Below are 22,975 nucleotides of genomic sequence, written 5' to 3'. Positions count from 1 at the left end.
GAGGGAGGGGGTGGCGAGGGTGATTCCAGGCACTTTGTGGAAAGACGAGCTATGGCTAAGGAAGAATCCACTTTGAAGAGCAACCCCCGCCCCTGCCCGATACGTTACTTCCGGGGCGGGGCGGGCAGAGGGGCCCGGATGTGCCGCCGTTTTTTTCGTTTCTGAGGTGCTGGCGGTGTTCCTGGTCGCGTTAGCCTGCTGGCTTTTCCCTTTCCTGGACGCTTCAGGGCTCCGCGGCCTGCGCTGGACTGGAGGATCCGCGTCACTCTCGCCCTTCTGCTTTCCGCGCTCTGACCCACTCCCGCCTGCTGAGGGCACGACTTGGAGGAGCGCGGGCGGCGGGGCGTGAGCGAGCAGCCTCTGCCGCCATCTTAGAGAAGGCGAGCGTGGGGTGCGCGTGGGCGCGAGCCGGCCTCCCGCGGCCCCGCCGCAGAGTGGCGCGGAGAGGTGAGGTCCAAGCGTGTCCGGCCCTCACTCAGAACGAAAAGGCGAGGTCATCACTCCCTGCTTACAGGGCTGGGAGTAATTGCCTGTAGAGAGCAAGAAATTGCCCTGCCCGTAGGCTGAGAAAACGCATTTGGCGAGTCTCCTCGACGGAGGGCGTAGAGGGGCGGGGTAACTTACACCTGCCTGCGACACCATCCTGTTAGTTTCTAGTTCTGTTAGTTTAAGCCCTTACGTGCTCATCCCTCTTTAAAGACTGAACCGGGGCTTGAGCTCAAGCCTGGATCCTGTTACCTACCTTGCCCTCAGCCCCACTTACTCAGCCTACTGTAGCTGAGAGTCTTGCTATTTCCGGCTGAATTGAGATAGACGAATGGCTTCCGTCTGTGTTGAATGTTGTTAACACAACCTGCCATCTCAAACACGCGTTGATAAGGCACAGCGTCTAATGCCTCATGGTTCGAACAGACTCCTCCAGTTTTCTGCAGACTCGAGTCCAGCAGGCACATGCCCCCAGGCCCTGCCAATACCCAAAATCTGCCAACATTTGCCACTAAGCTGCTTATCCAAGACAATGACGTATTAGAAGTAGAGCGTTAGGAAGTCAGTTCTCCTCTTGAGGCTTAATTTTTGCACCTGCAAATAAGGGATTTGGGCCGGCATGAGTTCACCAGCGCTAAAATAATACTGAGCTCATTCTGTTTCCCAGAACTGGTGCGAAGTGTTTTACATACATTATCCCATGTAATCCCAACACCACCAGTGCTAGGTAATATTCGCATTTGAGGAAAAACAGGCACAGAGTCCTAAAAGTCCGTGGTTTTAGTTTATGGCTGTGTGCCATGGAATACAAGGTTACCGTGTTTTGGGAACCAGCTACTTTGGGTACATTTTAAAAAGTAATATTGTTGCCTTTGATAATCTCATGGGTTAGAGATGTTCTTACAATAATAATGTGTTGCAGTAGTGAACAGTGGTGAGCCTAGTGCTAAAGCTAAAAGGTTTCCTGACCCACTGTGGTAGTAAGGGTTTCTAGTCAGACAAATGACTGTGGTGACCAATGTGGGTCCCATTTTACATACAGATGGGAAATGAGGTATATATTCCAGCTTTATGAAAACTGGTAGTCCTTATGAATATTCACTTTATTACATTTACTGATAAAGTCCTCATTCCTATAATGGTGTGTTGGGCTGTATGCCCACACTACATGGCTCTCTGAATCGCTTTGTTTTTTAAGTTCCATTGTCTGTTACAGTTTGCCTGTCCCCTCTTTCATTGTCAGCTGTTGCTTTTTACTGCTGTCAGTGAACATAGTTCTATTATCCTCACCACCCTTTTAATTTACTACTCTTAATCTACAGGCAAGAAAACCACATAGTGAAGCTTGTGCAAAACTGTATCTCAAGAGTATAAATAGGTACTTTGAGGGGCTATTAAAAAATAAGTGTAACCCTTGTGCTAGAACATTATAAAATTAGTTTTAAGCTGCTTAATTTTTTTTTTTTTTTATGCCTTACAGGTTTGATCTTTTCCAGAGTTAGGAATAGATACATTTCCTGAAGTTAATTCTTGAAAATTTAGAATTTAAAATATTTACCCATGTTTTAGGATACTTGATGATGATACAATTCTAACCATATTGAGGTTAATATTTGAAATGATCAGTGTTCCTGCCTGATAGGGTTTGGCTTTGTGTCCCCACCCAGCTTTCATGACAAATTGTAATCTGCATGTGTTGAAGGAGGGGCCCCGTGGGAGATAATTGGGTCCTGGGGGCAGTTTCTGATGGTTTAGCACCATCCCACTAGTGCTGTTTCATGAATGAGTTCTCAAGAGATCTGGTTGTTTAAAAGTATTTATCACTACCCCTCTCTCACCTGCCACAATGTGAAGAAAGTCCTTGTACCCTTCACCTTCCGCCATGATCGTAAGTTTCCCTGAGGCCTCCCAGTCATGCTTACTCTTAAGCCTGCAGAACTGTGAGTCAGTTAAACCTCTTTTCTTCATAAATTACCCAGTCTCAGGTATTCTTTATAGCAGTGTGAAAACGTACGAATATACCACCACACTGAATCAAATAAGCAAGATACCAATTCAAGCTATAGAATCGAAAATATGGATTTTACATGCATGTATTGTTTAATACTGTTAATTAGTTACAAAAGAACCCAGAAACCTTTTAACCCATCGTCATTGCTTGTAGAATTTTTCTTAACGATTTTTTAAAGCTGCATAGATGCATCTTCACGTATGTTGCATGTATGTTTCAGAAATAAATTATTTGCTAAGAAGTCACAGAAAAGACCAAGTATTGGACCACTCTAACAGTTATCACCTATTATAGTACAAAACACACTGTGTGATCGATTAAAAAAAAGTACATAACCAAGCTAAAGTGGGGCAGACATAGTTCCTGAATGTAAAATGTTCAACATTATCTATTAATTTAGAATGTTGTGTTTCAACTTTGGATTCTTTTCTTTCTCTCCGATCAGAATGATTGGAAGAGACAGGGAATAACACATTTGTATCTGAACTGCTTGAAGAAAAATCTGAAGCCCTGATTATATATATAGATTGTGCATTTCGTAAGTTACTTTTAACACATTCATAGTGGTACATTTTCTTTTCTGTATTATCTATTAGGGTGTTTTTGCCTATTCATATCCACTGCATATTCAAGGACTTAATAAGTTTTTTCATTATTAATACTTTAAAAAAGAAAGGATGCATATGAAAAGATAAAATACTGCTATGTGATAGGCTTGCTTCTGAAAAATATCAGAGTTTTGAAAAGTAATACAGTCTGTGGCACCTTATTGTTGAATTTGTGATGAATCTTTATAAGAAAGAAATACACCTGTTTTAAATTTTTTCATTTGATTATACCCTATTTTCTTCAATTGAGAGAGAGAGGTGTAGAGTCGTGGATTCTCTTATATAAAATGTATTGTTTCATTTCTACCAGTATTTATTGAGCACTTACGTAGAATACTGGATAATTATATTACTGGATTACTAATTGCCTTTACTAGATCTGAAATTCTGTGGATATGTGATAATTATTAAAAAATGACAGAGAGTGGGGCCAAGATAATTCAAAACTGAACATAATTTGCCACCATTCTCTGGAGCACCCTCAAGCCTACCTATCCCCACCTAAAGTATGTTTTGGTTTAGAAAACAGTGCAATAATATTTTCTTCTAGATTTGTCTTTCTTTGTTTTCTTTAAGTAATACAAACCAGCTGATTACTCCAGCAGTTCTGAAGAGTGTGTGTAGAGTGTGTATGCCCATGTGTACACACATTTGTGTGCATCTGTGTGTCTTGGAATTACATTTTTACTCCAACACAGAAAGATGATAATAGAATCATAAGTTGACTACCTTTGCCTAACACCAAAGTAAATTACTTTTTGATGTACACATGCAGCTTTAAAAGAAGTAGTCTGGGGCCAGGCGGGGTGACTCACGCCTGTAGTCTCAACACTGGGAGGCCGAGGCAAGTGGATCACCTGAGGTCGGGAGTTTAAGACCAGCCTGACCAACATGGAGAAACCCCATCTCTACTAAAAATACAAAATTAGCCGGGTGTAGTGGCATATACCTGTAATCACAGCTACTTGGGAGGCTGAGGCAGGAGAATCACTTGAACCTGGGAGGTGGAGGTTGCGGTGAGCCGAGATCACACCATTGCACTCCAGCCTGGCCAACAAGAGCAAAACTCCATCTCAAAAAAAGAAATAGTCTAGAAACAATTCAAATGTGTATCAATAGGAGGATGGGAAAACTGTGGGCCCAGCACAAGGACTAACACCTGTAATCCCAACACTGGGAGGCCAAGCCATGAGGATCATTTGAGGCCAGGAGTTTGAGACCAGCCTGAGCAACATAGCGAGACCCTGTCTTTACAAAAAAATTTAAAGCTTAGCTGAGCATGTTGGCACATGCCTGGAGTCCCAGCTACTTGGGAGACTGAAGCAAGAGGATTGCATGAATCCAGGAGTTCAAGTTTGCAGTGAGCCATGATCACTCCACTGTACTTCAGCCTGGGTGAGAGCAAGACCTTGTCTTAAAGAAGTAAAAGAAAGAGTAAAACAAATTGTGATACAGTCATACAATGGAGTACCATTGAGCAAGTCAAGGGAAAGGACTGCTGATACAACACAGATAAATCTCAAAAACATTGCATTTGGCAAAAGAAGCCAGACTCATAGCATATGAGTCCATTTATATAAAATTTAAGACCAGGAAAAAGTAATCTATGTTTAGTGTCATCTTATGGCAGAGGCAGTAGGTTGGGATTTTAGTGGAAAGGATTCTGAGGGAACGTGATAGGATGATGAAAATGTTCTGCACTGTCTAAGCTGCACTAATGACATGTAGCTATTAAAATCTAAATATTAATTAAAACATTTAAAATTCAGTTCCACAGTCACACTAGCTACATTTTAAGTGTTCAATAGCCACATGTGGCTACTGCCTAAGTTGGACAGTGCAAATACAGAACACTTCTATTATCTCAGAAGTTCTAGAGAGTTCTAGTCTCTACTGCCTGCTAAGTTGGACAGTGCAAATACAGAACACTTCTATTATCTCAGAAGTTCTAGAGAGTTCTAGTCTAGATCTTGTTTTATGCAGGTGTTTACATTTTTCAAAATTGTAATTAATATGCATTATATATTTATTATATGCCAGTAATACCTGCCCCCAAACACTATAAATCATTAATAGAATTTTTGTTACTATATTATCTACTTCATTAGTCCACGTTTTCTGTAATATTTTTGTTCAACCCTGCAGAGAAAGGATAAATAGTAAAATTCTTGGCAAATTTTCACATATGTAAGTGTGACATACAATAGATAACATTGATTTTCTGCTCAAAAAAATGAGTTCTGCTACTTTATAATTATGAATGCATCTAGAAACAAGGAATTTCTTTTGAGGGCTTAAAGTGAGCTCTAGATGAATACAGAAAAAAATTTTTCTGTTAGAATCAACTATCTTAAATATGGTGGAGATCATACAACCTTCTAAGGTAACAAGAGTGTTTGGGAGATATTGGTGCTAACTCTATGACTAGGTTTAGAAAGTCAAATAAGCTCTGTAGGTAACACTTCAGACTTAAACCTTTTGGAGGTAGAAGAATACTCAATTTGTAAGTCAAGGATAAAAAGACCTGAATGATCTCAATTCTAAAATTCTGATTTTAATGGATTTTAAGAGATGGAATACCAGGGAAATTGATTCAAAATACTAAATATATGTGTTTATATAGTACTTCAGTGAAATTAAGAAAAATTGTTGATAGAGTAAGTACCTTAATAATGTTAATAAATATTTCTACCAGCATTTTTTAAGACCTTTGTGAACCCCAAGTAGATTTTTACAAGACAATGAACTTTAACTGTTAAAGATTAATTCCTATAAATGAATCAGCAATTCATGTCAATAATATGTACTGAAAAGTATTTTATTTACTAAATTATTGTCAATTATATATAAAAAAAGATTTATCCAAATTCTTTAACAAATTCTTGTTTTCTCTCTCTCCCTCCCCCTCCCCAATCCTCTCCCTCTCCCTCCCCTTCCCTCCCACTTCCTCCATCCCCTTCCCATCCTCCCTCCCTCTACCTTTTTTTTTTTTCTTCTAGTATAATCTGTAGTCTGGAGAAAACATCTCCCAAGTTCTGTTGGGCCATTCTTCCTATTGGAAGTATACTAATAGTATCTTCTCACTGGAACATGTCATAGATCTCACCCGCCCCACACACCAATATCACAGTAATAATACATAAAACCTTCATTTAAATTGTTTTTGAATGTGTATATCAATGGTTACAGCATATGACTGAACTTTTTTCATCCTTAAAAATGTTTTTTTAAAGCAATATATAACCACTAATGAAGAAAAATAAAGATTACTGATTGACATAACATGTATTTGTCTCATGATGCCTTTTTTGTTTGTTTTGAAAGGGGGATTTATATGCATGCAATATCTTTCCAAAAATTTTTTTTAGCTTATTTAGTTTTTTGTTTTGAGGGCAAGGAACACAAAAATTTACAGTGGAATGTTTAAAACACTTGCCTGCAAGTACTATTTGAAATGTTATGTGGTACTACTTTCTCTCATAGAAGAGATTAAGGGCCAAGTGTCATGCCTTACACCTTTAGTCTCAGCACTTTGGGAGGCCCAGCCTGGGCAAGAAAGAGACTCTGTCTCTACCAAAAAAATTAAATTAGCTAGGCGTGGTGTGTGCCTGTAGTCCCAGCTATGTGGGAGGCTGAGGCAAGAGGATCACTTGAGCTCAGGAGTTCGAGGCTGCAGAGCCATGGTCACACCACTGCATTCCAGCCCTAGTAACAGAGTAAGACCCTGTCTCAAAAAAATTGTAAAGATTAAGGCCATTTTAAAGACTTGGTTTGAAGACCTCCAACCCCAAATAATATTGAACACATGAAAATACATCCACATCACATAAAATATACATGACTAAAAATTGAGTTTAAAAATGACATAAGTTTAAAATTGAGTTTAAAAATGTTTTGTAGACGTGTTTTTTTTTTGCAGCTTTTCATATCTTGAAGTCAACTTTTTTTCTTAGATCCCCAACATTTTCAAAAGACCTTGAGAACTATATAAATCCTAAGCATAGTGATTGATGGATAAAATGGCCCTGAAATAACAGTGGCAAAAGTGAATTTAAAACAATTTTGTTTCTTAGGCTTTTTTCCTTCTTCTTATAGAGGGAGGGATTAGTTAATAGATCCACTGAGATAAATTATAGTGAACTTTCTGCTAGTTTCACAAAGATCAGAAAAAAACTAATAAAAGGGTGATTACTTAAGTGTACTTGAACTCAGTACCCTAATTTGGCACTGCAACCTTTCCTTCATTAAAAATTGATATACGTCTTTATGAAAAAATAAAGACAGTTGGATTTGCTTTATAGGGTTATCTTACTTGTAACTTCAAATGAGTGACAAGAGTAATTATAGACTACTTGTTAAATGTTACATCGTTTTTCACCCAGAAGAAACAATCTTTAAAGGAAGAACACTAATTTGTTTGAAGATTGATAATAGACGAGAATTTTTAAGTGAGTAATAAAAAGATTATATAAAACTGTATGACAAAGATTTTTATAGGGTTAAACATGCCTATTTTGAAAGTGGATAAGTTTAAGATTAAATTCCTCCTTAAATGAAATAAGTAAAATTGCATAAAATATCCGTATTATTTTCTTTTGAGCCAGTACTGACTCAATGATCCTACTATGAAAGACAAAGCACTGACTTTCTGAAAGAACCAGAAACCATCGACTGCTAAGAAACCAGCTGCAGAGGTGGCAGAATTGAATGATGTTTAATAAGTGGATCTACACTGGAGTTTAGGTGGAAGTTCTTCTCACTGCTGAGAGCAAATTAAGGAAGTATCTACTACAAAAGTAATTTCTATAAGACTATATTTAAGTTAATTTAGTTGTACAATTAAAACATTATAACTTATTAGCATCTCTTGAAAAAGCCATACCTCTGTATTTGACAATCATCTTTGGAAAAGAAACAAAATTCTGAAAGTTTATTGTAGACTTCAAAAAATATAATGCTTACCTGCCACAAACAGGTAAGACAGGCTGGAAATTTTAATAACTTTTGGGAAGGAAGTTGACAGGAATGTTACTGGAATATCCACAATCGATCTTAATCTCATGTCAAGTATAATGAAGCAATGTAAAGGTGAGAAAAGGAAGAAACATTATCATAATCTACTGAGATGGTTAGTGTGGTCTTTTTTTTTTTTTTTTTTCTTTAAGTATTGTGGTCTCAGGGGTTGATTGTCTTTTGTTTGTTTTTTCCATTTGTGTAAATGAGCCAAAAGAAACAGGGAAGCAGTAGTTATAGAGGTAAGATATGGTTAAGACTTGGGTTAAAGCTATAACTAGGAATAGTGAGAGAGGATATATTCTAAAAAATACAATGGAGGAAATGTTTACAGTACTTGAAAATGTCAAGCATGGTCAATTTTCTAATATTTATTGAGGACTGGCTATATCTGCTATATTGGTTATTATGGACACATGGGGATAAGGAACAAGGAAGAGTGAAAAGTACAAAAGAACTTAAAGTCTAAGTTCCTTGTTATGCCAGATTATCTTCTATTTGTGTCTCCATATTCAGTCTTGACTCTTTTTTACCTGCCTTTCTAGAAAGCTGACCTTCATGCATTCTGACCACATCATTGCTTTGTGGCTGCCAGTTGGTTTCCATCAGTGGGCAGCACTGGCAGGAAATTGGAGACATGGAGAGAGGAGAGTAAAGTCAGGTTATTTATTACCTTGTCTCCTACCTTGCAAAGTTGCTTCAAGATAGCCATATCCATTGACTAAGGAATTCTGATAAAGGCTCCTTCCTCTCTTTAGGCTTATGGGTGGTAACAGTTCCACTGCTCTCTAGGTTACTGCACCATTCTTTCAGTTTCTCTACACCCACATCTTGGTAAATAGGCCCTTTGTACTTAAATTCTCATCAAACTGCCCCCTTTCTAGTGTATCATCTGTTTCTTGGTGGGACTTTGATAACACCAAATAAACTCTGAGACTAGGAAAAATTTTGCTTGAATTGCCATAACAAAACACTATAGACTGAGTGGCTTAAACAACAGAAATTTTTCTCACACTTCAGGAGACTAGAAATCGGAGATCAAGGTGTCACTGCTTGACACCAAGAGATGGTCTCTTCTGAGGACTTTCTGCCTGGCTTGTAGGTGTCCATCTTCCCCCTGTATCTCCACATGGTCTTTCCTCCATGTGTCTGTGTTCTGTCTCATAAGAACATCAGTCATATTGGATTAGGGCTCAGCCTAATGACCTCATTTTAACTAAATTATTTCGTTAAATGTGCTATCTCCAAATACAATCTGAGGCACTACTGGTTAGGACTTCCAACATATGAATTTGGATGGGACACAATTCAGTGTATAACACTCTAGTTGAAGAAGAAAGGCATAAGATAAATTAGAAAATATTTTAAGATTATGAGTGTAGGTATGAATATAAGAAAAGGACAGTATTGGACTTACTCTGAGCAGAACATTAGAAAGGGGAAAAGATAGGACTTTTTTTTAATAAGCAGTTTTATAAATAAGCAAATTTCAGTGACAGATTCAAGTGGAGAGGCACATACAAAAGAAGTCCCATGAGCTAAGAACTATCAGATGAGGAGACTGATCTAGGAGCCATGTAAGTAACAGAGTAACAATGATTACCAACATTTATGAAGCATTCTGACAGATTATTATCTGCTCCCCTTCTTTTATGAAAACAGAATTATTCATGTTTTGGGCTGAGCCTGAAGACTTCCTTTCCTGGTTTCCCTTAAAGTTGAATGGAGTCTTTTGACTAAGCTCTGGTCAACTAAGTGTTCACAGGGCCACTTCAAAAAAATTTTGAGCCAGCTTACTTATGTCCTTCACCCTTTCATCCTTTCATTTTCATTCCCTTCTCCATCCCAGTGTTTAGAAGAAGGATGCCACCAAGTCAAGCACATGGAGCAACAGAGTAGGAGACTAAGACCCTAATGACTGTGAGGCCACTATACTGCTCTGCATTATGTTTACATGAAAAAGAAACATCAGTCTTGTTTTCGGTCTCATAGTTAAACCTAATCCTATAGTACAAGCATTTTCTATGTGCTAGGTATTGTTCTCAGTTTGTATGTATTATTTTGCTTAATCCTGTAGCAATTCTATATGTAGATTACCATTATTATCCCCTATAAGGAAACAGACACAGAGAGATTAAATAATTTTCCCTAGACAACACACCTCATTTTTGCTGAAGTTGGAACTTGAACCAGACTAACAGACTCCGACTACAGAGTCTGCCCTCTTAACTGCTATGTTGAACTGCCTGCCTCTTATCTCTAATCCTACACCCAACCCGTTTGCATCTGAGAAACAGAATTATTTTTTAAAGCAGTAGTCTAAACAAGGGAATCTTGAATTTGGAACTCCACACGGTGTACCAGGGAAAACAACTTACATGAAAAAATTTGGTAAAGATTTCTATATACCTATAATCTTATTTTCTTTCTTATTTTGGTCTAAATTTTGCCTAAGTTGCTTTGTCTTTTGAAATACTGATAATGTGTCTCTTTCTAAAATTAATTTTTAAAAAAGACTTTACTCTGGAGAGCCTCTTGTGGAGGCTCTCTATAAATCTAAAAGGCAGTCTCTTCCTAGTTTTCTGACTGTGATCAGCCCCATAGGGTAGGGTGTTTTCGATCTGTGCCACAAAGGGCCTTCCCTTGCCATATTCTGCCAGAGTCCTTCTCAGAACCCCAGCTGGGATAATCTTTGGTGCAATCCAAGGACAACTTCTGCACTTAATTGTCAGATTTCTCTTGAGAAAGACTCAGCTCTCAGTCAGGAGTCAGTCCTTATGGTGACAGTCTCTGTTGCACTCCCCTTAGCAGCAGGAGAGCTTTAAGAGTGTTACAGGGCTTTGTTAACCCCTCTCTTAAAGAAACTGGAGAAAAAGGGATTTTAAGGGTGTCTTGATTTTTTTTTTTTCTTTTTAGTGTTTAGTAAGAGAAAAAACTGGGCCAGTGGAGATTGTTTTATTCCCTTCCCATCTGGCCACATAAAAGGCCATGGGATCTACTCAGAGGATATTAATGCATTAAAATTCTCTAAAAAAATGAGGCATTAAGTAAGGAATCCATTTATCCACTTGAAGTAAGTTCAGAAGGAAGAACACAGAAGGCAACGGACCTATGATATCTCTTACCCAATTTACTTTCAGGCTAGAAGTAATACTGATAATCAAGAACAGTTTTATTAGGATGAGATTTTGAAATCTATTCCAACACATACTGTAGTTTTTAATTTCTACTGCTTCTAACCAATTTTTTCAGCTAACAAAGGTATTGGAATAGTATATTGATGATAATCGGTATTGTCATGCCATCTTGGGGGTATAAAAGAGTTCTTAATCCTTTATTAAAATACAATTCACATGTAATAAATTCACTCCTATTAAGAATACAATTAGATACATGTTTGCAAAGTATGCAGTCATTTGACCACCACCACAATCAGATATTGGACATTTCTATCAACATCAAAAGCTTCCTTGTGCTTTTGTAGTCAATTCTCTCTTACCAATTACCTCACCCCATCCTCAGGAAAACTTAGATCTGCTGCCACTATATTATTCCTTTAACTAGAATGTTATGTAAATGGAACATACAATATTTAAATTTTCCTGAGGGGGTGCTGTGGCATCTTTCATTTAGCAGAATGTTTCTGACATTCACCTATATTGTTGTGTATATCAATACTTCATTTATTTTTATTGCTGAGTAGTAGTCCATCGTATGGATATACCGCAGTTTGTTTTCAGATATTTGTTGTTACGAATAATGCTGCCACCATTATATATAAGTGTTCTTGCCACAGTAATGCTGCCACAATTTATGTATAAGTGGGCTTGTAGATAGATGTTTTCATTTCACTTTAGTAGACATCTAGGAGTGAAATTACTGGGTCATATACCAAATGTATGTTTAAGAAATTGCCAAAATGCTTTCCTAGTGCCTTTATCATTTTGTATTCCTACCAGAAACGTAGGGATTCCTAATTGCTTCACATCCCTGCCAACTCTCATTGTGATTTTAATTTGTATTTCCCTAATGACTAGTAACGTTAAGCTGCATATCCTGTGTTACTAACTAGTCCCATTTCTTCTTTTGTGAGATATCTGTTCATGTTTTACCTCCCCACTTTTTTGTTTGTTTGTTTGTTTGTCATCTTCTTCTTGGATTGTAAAAGTTCATATATTTTGGACACAAATCCTTCATCAGCCATACATACTTTGCAAATATTTCTCCCAGTGTACGGCTTGCCTTTTTACTTCCTTGAAGGTATCTTTCAAAGAACAAAGACTTTAATTTTGATGGTCTAATCTATTAGTATCTTTTTTATTTTATCTTTTTTGTTTCATCTAAAAAGTCTTTGCCTGATCCAAAATTTATCTCATCTGTTTTCTTAACACAGTTTTATGATTTTTGCTAAGTTTAGGTCTATGAGATGTTTTGAATTAAATGGTGTGTAAGATATGAGATAAGGATGAAGGGTCACAACTTTCCGTATAGATTGTTTCATATCCTATTGTTCCAGCACCATTCATTAAAAAGACTACTGGTCTCCACTGAATTCCCTTTCTATCTTTGTCGACAATAAGTTGTCCATATGTATGTGGGTGTATTTTGGGATTCTCTATTCTGTTCTATTGATATGTTTGTCTGTCGTATACCACACTATCTTGATTACTGTAAATTTATAATTTTGAAGTCGGAGTATTTTTGTTTTTCTTCTTAAAGGTTGTTTTATATATTCTAAGTCTTTTGTACTTCCATATGAATTTTAGAATCATTGATTTGGGTTAACATTTTGTTGAATCTAAGGAATAATCTGGTAAGAATTGACATGTTAATAATATAAAGTCTTCCTAACCCATGAAAAAGGTACATCTTTTATTCTGGTCTTCTTTAATTTCTCTCGGTAATGTTTTTTTAGTTTTTAGTGTACAGATCTTTCACATCTTTTATCAGATTTATCCCTGAGTAATCATAATTTTGATGCTATTGCAAATAATATTGTTTTTAAATGTCTTTTGTTCATTACTAGTGTAGAGAAATATAGCTGATTTTTGTTATCATCTTTTATATCTTGATACCTTGTTAAAGTCACTTCTAGTAGTTTCCTTGCTGATACCACCAGATTTTCTGTGTAGATGAACATGTCAGTTGTGAATAAAAACAATTTTATTTCTACCTTTTCAAAAAGTAAAACACTTCTCCCAAAATCTCCCACCCTACTCAGGACTCAGAGATAAACACTATTAACAATCTTTGGTTTTAGTTCCTCTGGCAATCACAGTATTATTTTTCATAATATCCGTGGTTCTCTTTCAAATTTAGATGGTATCTCTTGAAACTACAATGAATGATGAAAAAATTGTACTATTTTCCCTTCCTTCACCTTGTTTTTCTCACTCTGACTGCAATTTTTAAAATTACATTATACTTTTACATTGTCTAGGTTTATAACAATTGTTTCCATTTCTCACCATAAGGTGGGTTAGGTAAACTGAATGATCCTCCTTCAGCAAATACCTAAAAATTCTAGATAAAGTATTTTAAAACAGCTTATTAAATGCACTTGTTAGCTGGCAAGAAAGTAAGGGAAATTCTCAAAGACCTACGAAGGATCAAAAGTCCAAATCAAAAAACTAAACCAGTACTGAGGAGGGAAATCTACCCTTCTTTTGTGAGCTAGAATTACTATTTTAATGGCCTCTTGGAGACTGGAGACAAAACCTCAGACCTCATGAACTGAGAAGTTATAATCTGAAACCCCTCCACAAAGCCAAGACCAAAGGGCTACACCTTTAATGAAAGTGAATTTTCATTAAAAGTAAAGAAAACAAGCAGTCATATAAGCAAGAAGGTAAAGAAGAAGACATGGAGGACTGGGAATCTTGGGTCAGAAATGGTCCTATACAAAATCCTTTTCAGGGTCAATTAAAACCTATTTCACTTTCATTTATTTAATCATCATTTTCAATGACTATTGATGAGTAGGATTTCATTTTATTATCTCTTTTACCTTGCCATTCATCTTAATCTCTGAATACTTTTTTCCAGTGGTTGTTGGATACCAGTACATTTGTGAACAGAAGAAGAAATATTAGTTCTCCTAACCTATAATACTAACTTTCAGCCTAATCCACAATGTATAATAAATATCACTGGGATCTAAAGCTTATTATAGATAAAAATGAATTTTCATTTCAGTTTTAAAATGTTTTTAGCTTTGGTATGGTGGCTTATGCCCATAATTCCAGCATTTTGAGAGGCTGAAGTGGGAGGATCACTTGAGACCAGGGGTTCGGTTTGCAGTGAGCTATGATCACACTACTGCACTCCAGCCTGGGCTACAGAGCAAGACCTTGTCTCTAAAAAATAAAAAATGTTTTTATGTTAAAGGAATTAGTATGTCATTGCTTGAATCTTGTAAATCTGAGATTATAAAACACAGAAAAAATTATAAAGCTTATCTGTTTCCTTTAAAATTTTTAAAGCCTTACTTTTTATACTTTTCTCTGAATTGAATAAAAGGAAGAATAAATTAAGAACCACTTGATAACTACATTAGCAATATTTAGTTAGTGTCAAAAACTAGAAAGTAGAAATATAAAAATTAAAATTTGACAAAGGTTTAAAACCATGATTTTAAAAAATCACCAAACTTAACATTTTGCTTCTTTAAAATATGGTTCTTAAATGTTCATAGTTTGTAATCCTTTTACTCTTATAACTCCCTACAAATTGATTCATTGGTTTCACAAATTTTCTCCATAGAAAATATAAAAACTTCTTGATTTCTAATTTTTCATTGTGCTGTAGTTTTTCTCCATCATGGGTGTGTATATTTTGTAAATTCTAAACGGGTTTTTAGGTAAGCTTGGAAGCTATATAATCCTTTTCCAGTTTTGAAGTATGCGAATAAGTGCTTTTAAAAGAAATGTAGTTATCATTTTCATCCAAACATACCTTTATTTTCATGTTAATGTAGTACTACTGTTAGACCATCCTAAATTTAACTTTCACTAATGACCTTCAAAATGATTTGAAATTTTCTGCACTTCTTATTAGGACAATTGCATTTTATTTGTGCAGGCTTAAAATTGCATTTTATTGTGCATCACAAGAATTTACCCAACTTCCTGTGAATTTGGGTCTCAGAACTAGCTTCATTACTGTGTTACTTTGAGGAAATCACTTTACCTCACTGGGCTTCAATGTTCAGTCTATAAATGGATTGGCATTTTTTTTAAGTTTAAAGAATAGTCCACTTTGATGTTGATGAGTCTAAGAAATGTGAACAGTGCAGCCGTTTCACCGTGAGTTTGTAATCTCCGATGGGTTATTTGGTTATTGGCAAAATAACCTGAAATTACAGCAGTGTTAAAGCTCCTGAATAGATACTGTATATTCTAATGCAATTTAGTTTTTGAAGTTTTATGTTTAAATTTCTACATTCTACTTTCTTTTTCTTTTCTTTTTTTCTCCTTTTTTTCTTTTCTTTTTTTTTGAAAGGTAGTCTTGGTCTGTTGCCCAGGCTGGAGTGCAGTGGCACATTGTCGGCTCACTGCAACCTCCGCCTCCTGGGTTCAAGCAATTCTCCTGCCTCAGCCTCCTGAGTAGCTAGGACTACAGGTGCCCGCCACCATGCCTGGCTAATTTTTGTATTTTAGTAGAGATGGGTTTCATTATGTAGATCAAGGTGATCTCGAACTCCTGACCTAATATGATCTGCCTGCCTCAGTCTCCCAATTTTACGTTCTACTTTCTATTAGTAAAAGTGAATATAGAAAGATTGTACTCTGACACAAGCTAGGACTTGAATTGGTATACATTCTAGACCTTATTTAAAAATTTTAACACAATAAATTTTTGATGAAATATTCATTAAAGCAAAATTTATCCATATAAATGGGCTTTTATGATCTAATTAATGTAATAGTTTTTCACCATGGCAAGGTGTGTTTGCATGGTTCGTGTGTGTGTGTGTGTGTGTGTGTGTGTGTGTGTGAGAAGTTAAGCATGATAAACTACCTTTAGAAGGCTGCTGAAAAGATTTTTGAAATGTTATTGAATTTTTCAAGTGTTCAAAAAAGTAAACTTACAAAATATTTTGGCCTTTTTTTTAAAAGGCGGGGGCATCCAGTAGTTCAAGTTTACAATGAGCTGTGATCGTGCCGCTGCACTCTACCCTGGGTGACAGAGTGGGACCCTGTGCCACAGAGTGAGACCCTGTCTCAAAAAAAAAAAAAACAACTATGTAAATCCAAGGTATGATTTAAATACTTTTAACACGTGTTCATTTTAATCACATTTGTGGCTATGTTCCTCTTGTGTTTATATCTCTTAATGTGTATACTGTTATTAATGTGGCATATATATAAAATCTTCATTGTTAGTTAAAAATATTTTCAAAAAATCAGTGCAGCTTATAAATTTGCAATGATTTATGCCTGTGCTCATGATGGGTAAGATTTTGCTTACGTGAAACTAAAATTATGCAATAATTGAGATGCTTTACAATGGAGTTTGACTGTATTATCTTGGACAGTAATTATAACTAACATTTATTGAGGGTTTTCTTTGTGCCAGTCATTGCTCTGTGAGTTAACTCTGTCTTCACAACATGAGAAAACAGGTACTATTACAATTCTCATTTTTACATAGTGAGAAAATGAGGACCAGAAACGTAAATAATTTTGTCAAGACCGTAAGTTAGTAACTAATTGTCAGGACACACACTCAGACAAGGGCCTGTATTTGCCAAGCTACCCCTCTAGGGTACCAATGGTTATATAAATTGAGCAAACTGGCTGGGCGTGGCGGCTTATACCTGTAATGCTAGCACTTTGGGAGATCGAGACCATCCTGATTAACACAGTGAAACCCTGTCTCTACTAAAAATATAAAAAGTTAGCCAGGTGTGGTGGCACACGCCTGTAGTCCCAGCTACTTGGGAGGCTGAGGCAGGAGAATTGCTTGAACCTAGGAGGCGGAGATTGCAGTGAGCTGAGATTGTGCCACTGCTCTCCAGCCTGGGCAACAGAGTGAGACTCCATTTCTAAATAAATAAATAAATAAATAAATAAATAAATATTAAAAAATAAAAGAGAGCAAACTAATCTCGTAGAAGGTAAAGTGTATGATAGCCATACCTTTTAGAATGATTCAGTCAGTTAATCCAATGATAATCAGACCCTCTATGATTTAAACATGCATCCAAAATCACCAGTGATTTCTAGAACAGAAGAATTACTCATTTCTAATAGAACATATATATATATATTTGTCTGAAAACAAGAATCCTCATCTTCATAAAGCACATTCCTTCCACATGTTAAATCAAAAATCTGTCTGGCCAATATGATGAAACCCCATATCTACAAAAACTACAAAAATTAGCTGGGCATGGTGGTGCACACCTGTAATCCCAGTTACTTGGGAGGCTGAGACAGGAGAATTGCTTGAACCCAGGAAGACAGAGGTTGCAGTGAGCCGAGATCATGCCAATGCACTCCAGCCTGGGTGACAGAGCAAGACTCTGTCTCAAAAAATAAAAATAAAAATAAAAAAATCTGAATGTGCAAGAATCCCAGACTTCTCTGCTAATGGGCATCTCCATTTATGTCCCATAATCAACTTCAATTTAAAATATCCAAAATTTGGCCTCATTACTTTTATACTCTAATTTAATGTTTGTTTCCTGTATTCCTTTTCTTGATGATTGGAATCACCACCCCTCTGGTCACCTGAACTGGAAATCTAGTAGTAATCCTAGACACCTCCCTATAACTTAACTTTCTTAGCCAATCAGTCTCCAAGTTCAGGACATTCTATTTCCTTAATCTCACTCGTTCTCACTGCTTTTGCTTCTTGCCTGCTGCCACTGTTTTTGAACAGGTCCCATCTCACTGGGATTACCTGAGGAGACATTTCCAGTGATTTTTTTCTGTCTCTAATCTGGAAACTCCTACTAGAATGATCTTACAATAGAAATCTGATCATGTCTTTCCTCTAGACAATTTTTAGCAATTTTTCATGGCTTTTAGGAAAATGTCCAGATTCCTAAACTGAACATAGAAAGCTCATTGTAATTTCGTACCAGCCTACTTTTCTAAAAAATAGTCCAGTCATCCTCTGTGTCTGGTGGTGCAAGATCAATGGCAGGGCAGGCTAGGGAGTATCCAGGAGGATGGCTGAGGTTCTATGGTAAGGCATATCTCTACTATAGTATCAGTAGGAAAACACCAGGATGTGTGTCCCCTGGAAGTGCAGAGTCAGGTCTGCAGTAAACAATGCAAATCTGAGAGAATAAGAGCAGAAACCAAGGTAGGAAGCCAAATTGAACCCATTGGTGAACCAATGAATGAGGAGGGTTGGGAGAAAGTTATATCTGAAGGAATTCTTGAGAGGTTTACACATGTTTGTAGGAAACCTTTTTTGTTATTTACATGCAAACTGTGAAGGCATAATTGGTTTTAGGAAAATAAACTAAATTTGAATAGGTATAAACCACTTGCTGTCACCGAGAGATGTTATACTGTTTCATGTCTCTGTGCCTATCACATGTCATTGCCTCTCCCTGAAAATGCCCTCTGCTGCCTCCCTATTTTCTAACTCCTACTTATTCCATAGCCCAGTTCAAGCACCATCTCTTCTGTAAATAGCAATCGCCAACATAAATTGAGCATTTACAGTCTCCAGGCACTATGCCAAATGTTTTAATACATAATCTCATTTAAACCTCATTAGGAAAGCTGCCTCTTTTTTCCTTGTCTTACAGATTAATAAATTCGTGTTTAGAGAGATGAATTGATTTGCATGAGGTTATGCAACAATTAAGTTATGGAATGGAGAATTAAGCCCAGAGGGTCTGACTCCAGAGTTTGAGCTTGTTACCACCATTGGCCTTCACCAATTCCCTAGACTGATTTGAGATGCCTTTCCAGGTGCATTTGTGCTTATATCATCATAGCCACATCCATCTCTGACATGATCTTTTCTTTATCTGGCTCTCCCAGTGGTTAAAAAGCTCCTAAAAATCAAGAGATAAGTATCTACTACAAAAGTAAAATTTCAATAAATGTTTGTTTAATTAATAATTTAGCATTTTCCGACTGGGCACGGTGGCTCACACCTGTAATCCCAGCACTTCAAAACGCTGAGATGGGCAGATCACAAAGTCAGGAGTTCCAGGCCAGCCTGGCCAACATAATGAAACCCCGTCTCTACTAAAAATACAAAAATTAGCTGGATATGGAAGTGCATGCCTGTAGTCTCAGCTACTCAGGAGGCTGAGGCAGGAGAATCACTTGAACCTGGGAGGCAGAGGTTGCAATGAGCGAAGATCTCACCACTGCACTCCAGCCTGCAACAGAACGAGACTCCCTCTCAAAATAAATAAATAAATAAATAAAAATGAATTATTATTTTCCAACAAGTTGCTTAGGGAGCAGTAAGTGCGGACACTTGAATGTTGCACCCAGAAAATTGATGTCAATTAAATGTGGCCTGTTGTGTTATTCTTTTGTCCTTTCAGGATATTTCTTTAGTAAAATCTGGGGTCAGTCAACTAGAATCAGGCTATTCTCTTGTCTAGACAGTATTAGATATAGATAATACATTATTTTTGTCTTTCTCTATACTTTACATAGTTAACTACCTGTTTGCTTCCAATAATCATTATCATGTGACAGTTTTCAAGATAGTTACTCATGCATGGCATATTTAAAGAAAATGTTTTTCCTAATTCATTCTTATTTTGCATCCAGGTTTGACTTTTACGAGGTATTATGTCTTATCCTCTTTCTAATTTTTGTGTTTGGAGATTTTAGCATAATCCTAGAGAATGATTGTTTCCTGTGACTTTAATGCTACATGACTACATTGGACTTCGAATAACCATGGCTTGATGAAAGTTATATTCAACTAATTATTTCAAATTAATAAGTTTCAGAGCCTTATTCCAGCTCACCATTAAGTACCCCTCAAGTTTCAAAGAGAAGGAAAAATGGTGAGGAAAAACACTAAAATAACTACTGGCAAGGGTGTGTGTTCTCTTGTTCCAAATAGGCCCAAGAAAATTAGTCATTAGTCTTACTAAGACAAGTGCCTCCAGTCCCTGAAAAGTGAAAAGAGAGGCAGATCTACATGTAAGGAGAAGCTTGTAAGCTCTTTTAAGACCTGCCTGTTCTCCCACCCACAACTCTAGGGACTGCAAAGCAATTTTAGCTTGCCTACAAAATGGTCAGAAGGAGCATGAGGAAATTTTGTCTCACTCATTTCCAGATGTAATCCTGTGCAACATCAATCAAACTTGTTTTTCTTTCAAATAGAACATGATAGACTGTGACAAAGTTTGAATACTCACTCATACTTCACAGTACAAAAACAAAGAAATAGGTCAACTTTTTGTGAGCTAAATACAGCATTTATATTAGAAGAAGGGATTGAAATATATTAGATGTTCTGTCAAGACCACTGATTTCAAGTCTGCTAGGTTTTAAGGCGTGATGAGAATGTAGCATGGAGTAGCCCAATATAGGGTGGTATAGATCCCACCTCTGATCAAGGGCTTCTCTTACCTTGAAGAGCAAAGGGCAGCCCTGTAGCTCCTGCCTTTGTCTTCAGTGCTTTCCATCGCTGCAACTGCTACATGACCCATAACGGCTCCCCAGCCTCCAACAACAGGAGCAAGTCTCCAGGGCTTTTCTCCATCTGACGTAATATAGGTAGACATCATAGAAGATGTGTGCGAGATGGCTCAGTAAAAGGTAGAAAGAGCCAGGGGACAACAAGAAATACTCATCTGTTGCGTTAGTCTTCAGAGTTTATCTGATACAGCAACTAGTTTTAACCCTATATTATTGGGCTCCCACAGCATTGGAATGTACCTGCAAACCTGGAGAAAAGGCTAAATTTTCAAAGTCAGATCACCTAGTTTTCTTTTGGTTCTCTTTCAATTTTTAAAAACAATTTTTTAAAAATCAGCCTTAGCTCTGTTTTCTTATATTAAACAAAGGATTACACGTCATCCTTAGGGCAGACTGTTAAGGAATAAGCAGCTCATGTCTGAGGCTAGATTTTTGGTGGTGGCAGTGTTAATTAGTGTTGGACATTAATGAAAGACAAGTCTGAAGGATAGAATCAGGACTATGTGGTTCAGTTCTCTGTCCCAAAGGAAATTTTACTTTGAGTTTCAACTCTAGAGACTCTAACCTTTTTTATTTTTGGGTTATTGGTTTCATTTAGCTTTTATTTTTATGAAGAAAGATGGCATGTTTTTACTAAGATCTTACCAGCACAGGAGTTCAAGACCAGTCTGGGCAGCATGGCAAAACCCTGTCTCTATAAAACATACAAAAATAAGCCAGGTGTGGTGGCATGTGCCTGTAGTCCCAACTACTCGGGAGGCTGAGGTGGAAGGATCACTTGAACCCAGGAGGTTGAGGCTGCAGTGAGCCAAGCTCATACCACTTGCACCCCAGCCTGGGAGACAAAGTGAGACCCTGTCTCAAAATTTTTTTTAAAAAAAGATCTTAAATGTCTATTACTGAAGTAATTTTATAGTGACAGACAATATGTTTTCTTAAGTAGATGGTATCGTTATTGAAATAATATTTACAGTTTTACATATTTAGTTCAAAGGTAAAATCCAATCTATCCGTGGGCCAAATTGTCATGCAGTATAAGCTGGTAGGATATAAATTAATCTTACTGCTATCAGCATGACCAGTTGTTAGCCAAATTTATTAATATAAAATCAACAAGGTAGATAAATTTGAGAAACTAGTGAACCCTTTTATAGTAAATAATATTAAAGTTAGTTGGTAAAAAAATAAGTGAAATGTGTAAATAAAAGTTAACTTTTATATTCAAAGTTATTAAGAAAGCCAGAAGAGGAAATGCTTCTATAATTTTCTATAATTTTTTTTTTTTTTTTTTTTTTTAGAGTCTCTGTCGCTTAGGCTGGAGTACAGTGGCACCATCTTGCAATCTCCACCTCCTGGGTTCAAGTGATTCTCCTGCCTCAGCCTCCGGGATTGCAGGTGCACACTACCATGCGCAGCTAATTTTGTACTTTTTAAAGTAGAAACAGGGTTTCACCATGTTGGCCAGGTTGGTCTCGAACTCCTGACCTAAAGTGATCCACTGCTTTGGCCTCCCAAAGTGCTGGGATTACAGGTGTGAGCCACCATGCCCGGCCATTTTTTGTTGTTATTGTTTGTTTTCATGATTTCCTACAGGAAAAAAGCAAAATAAAAAACTATAAAGAAAAAATGTCTTCAAATTAAGAAGTTTCAAATGGTAGGGTGGTCCCAAAATGCAGTAACATCAAAACTTTGTGGTTGCAGGAGAAAACATGTACAAACAGAATCATAGAAAAATTACCTCCTGAAATATCAGAGCAGGAGGTTCCTTAAAAAGCTCAAGTTGCTTAAGAATTAGAACAAGTTTTTGACTTTCTAAATATTTTTTGGTACTGAAAGCTCCCAATAACACTAAACACTATCTAAAAGTATTTCAGGAAAGTCATGTAAACTCTTCATGTCATCTGAAAGAAGTTCTTTTGTAACAGAGCTGACACAATTCAAATGAGTGAAAAAATATATATTCCCTGAGGTATTTTGGTGGTAGGAAAGGAAGTATTTTCTAATGAATTATACACTGAGCTTGAATAGAATTAGCTGATCATTTTAAAGCTTAAACCATATCCATATGGCTTTTAAAAAGACACTAGCTGCAGAATCAACTTAGAAAACAAGAGGCGTTCATATCTATAGAGATTTCTAGTTAAACAGTAATTGTTCCTTTATCTTTTATAAATCACCAAAAAGAATAATGCTGTTAATTAATGGTGAATCATGCTCCA

The 22,975-nt window shown here is 36.8% G+C and overlaps 2 long non-coding RNA genes across 3 annotated transcripts; both read left to right on the top strand.

Annotated features, from left to right (window-relative positions):
* The first annotated feature begins 83 nt into the window (after positions 1 to 83).
* LOC126938002 (uncharacterized) lies at positions 84 to 6,389 on the top strand. Of its 2 annotated transcripts, none has more exons than XR_007719926.1 (2): positions 84 to 3,035; positions 6,105 to 6,389. It is a non-coding gene; the product is annotated as an uncharacterized LOC126938002 (long non-coding RNA). The 2 variants fall into 2 exon arrangements; XR_007719925.1 differs by having other exon boundaries at positions 84 to 4,500.
* Positions 6,390 to 7,052: 663 nt separating this feature from the next.
* LOC126938003 (uncharacterized) lies at positions 7,053 to 22,300 on the top strand. The gene is made up of 3 exons (XR_007719927.1): positions 7,053 to 7,901; positions 16,236 to 16,374; positions 22,055 to 22,300. It is a non-coding gene; the product is annotated as an uncharacterized LOC126938003 (long non-coding RNA).
* Positions 22,301 to 22,975: the final 675 nt, after the last annotated feature.

The sequence above is a fragment of the Macaca thibetana genome, chromosome 15, assembly GCF_024542745.1.
Source record: "Macaca thibetana thibetana isolate TM-01 chromosome 15, ASM2454274v1, whole genome shotgun sequence".
NCBI lineage: Eukaryota > Metazoa > Chordata > Mammalia > Primates > Cercopithecidae > Macaca > Macaca thibetana.
The sequence above is the reverse complement of the archived record's forward strand: the minus strand, read 5'-3'. Positions and strand labels throughout refer to the sequence as shown.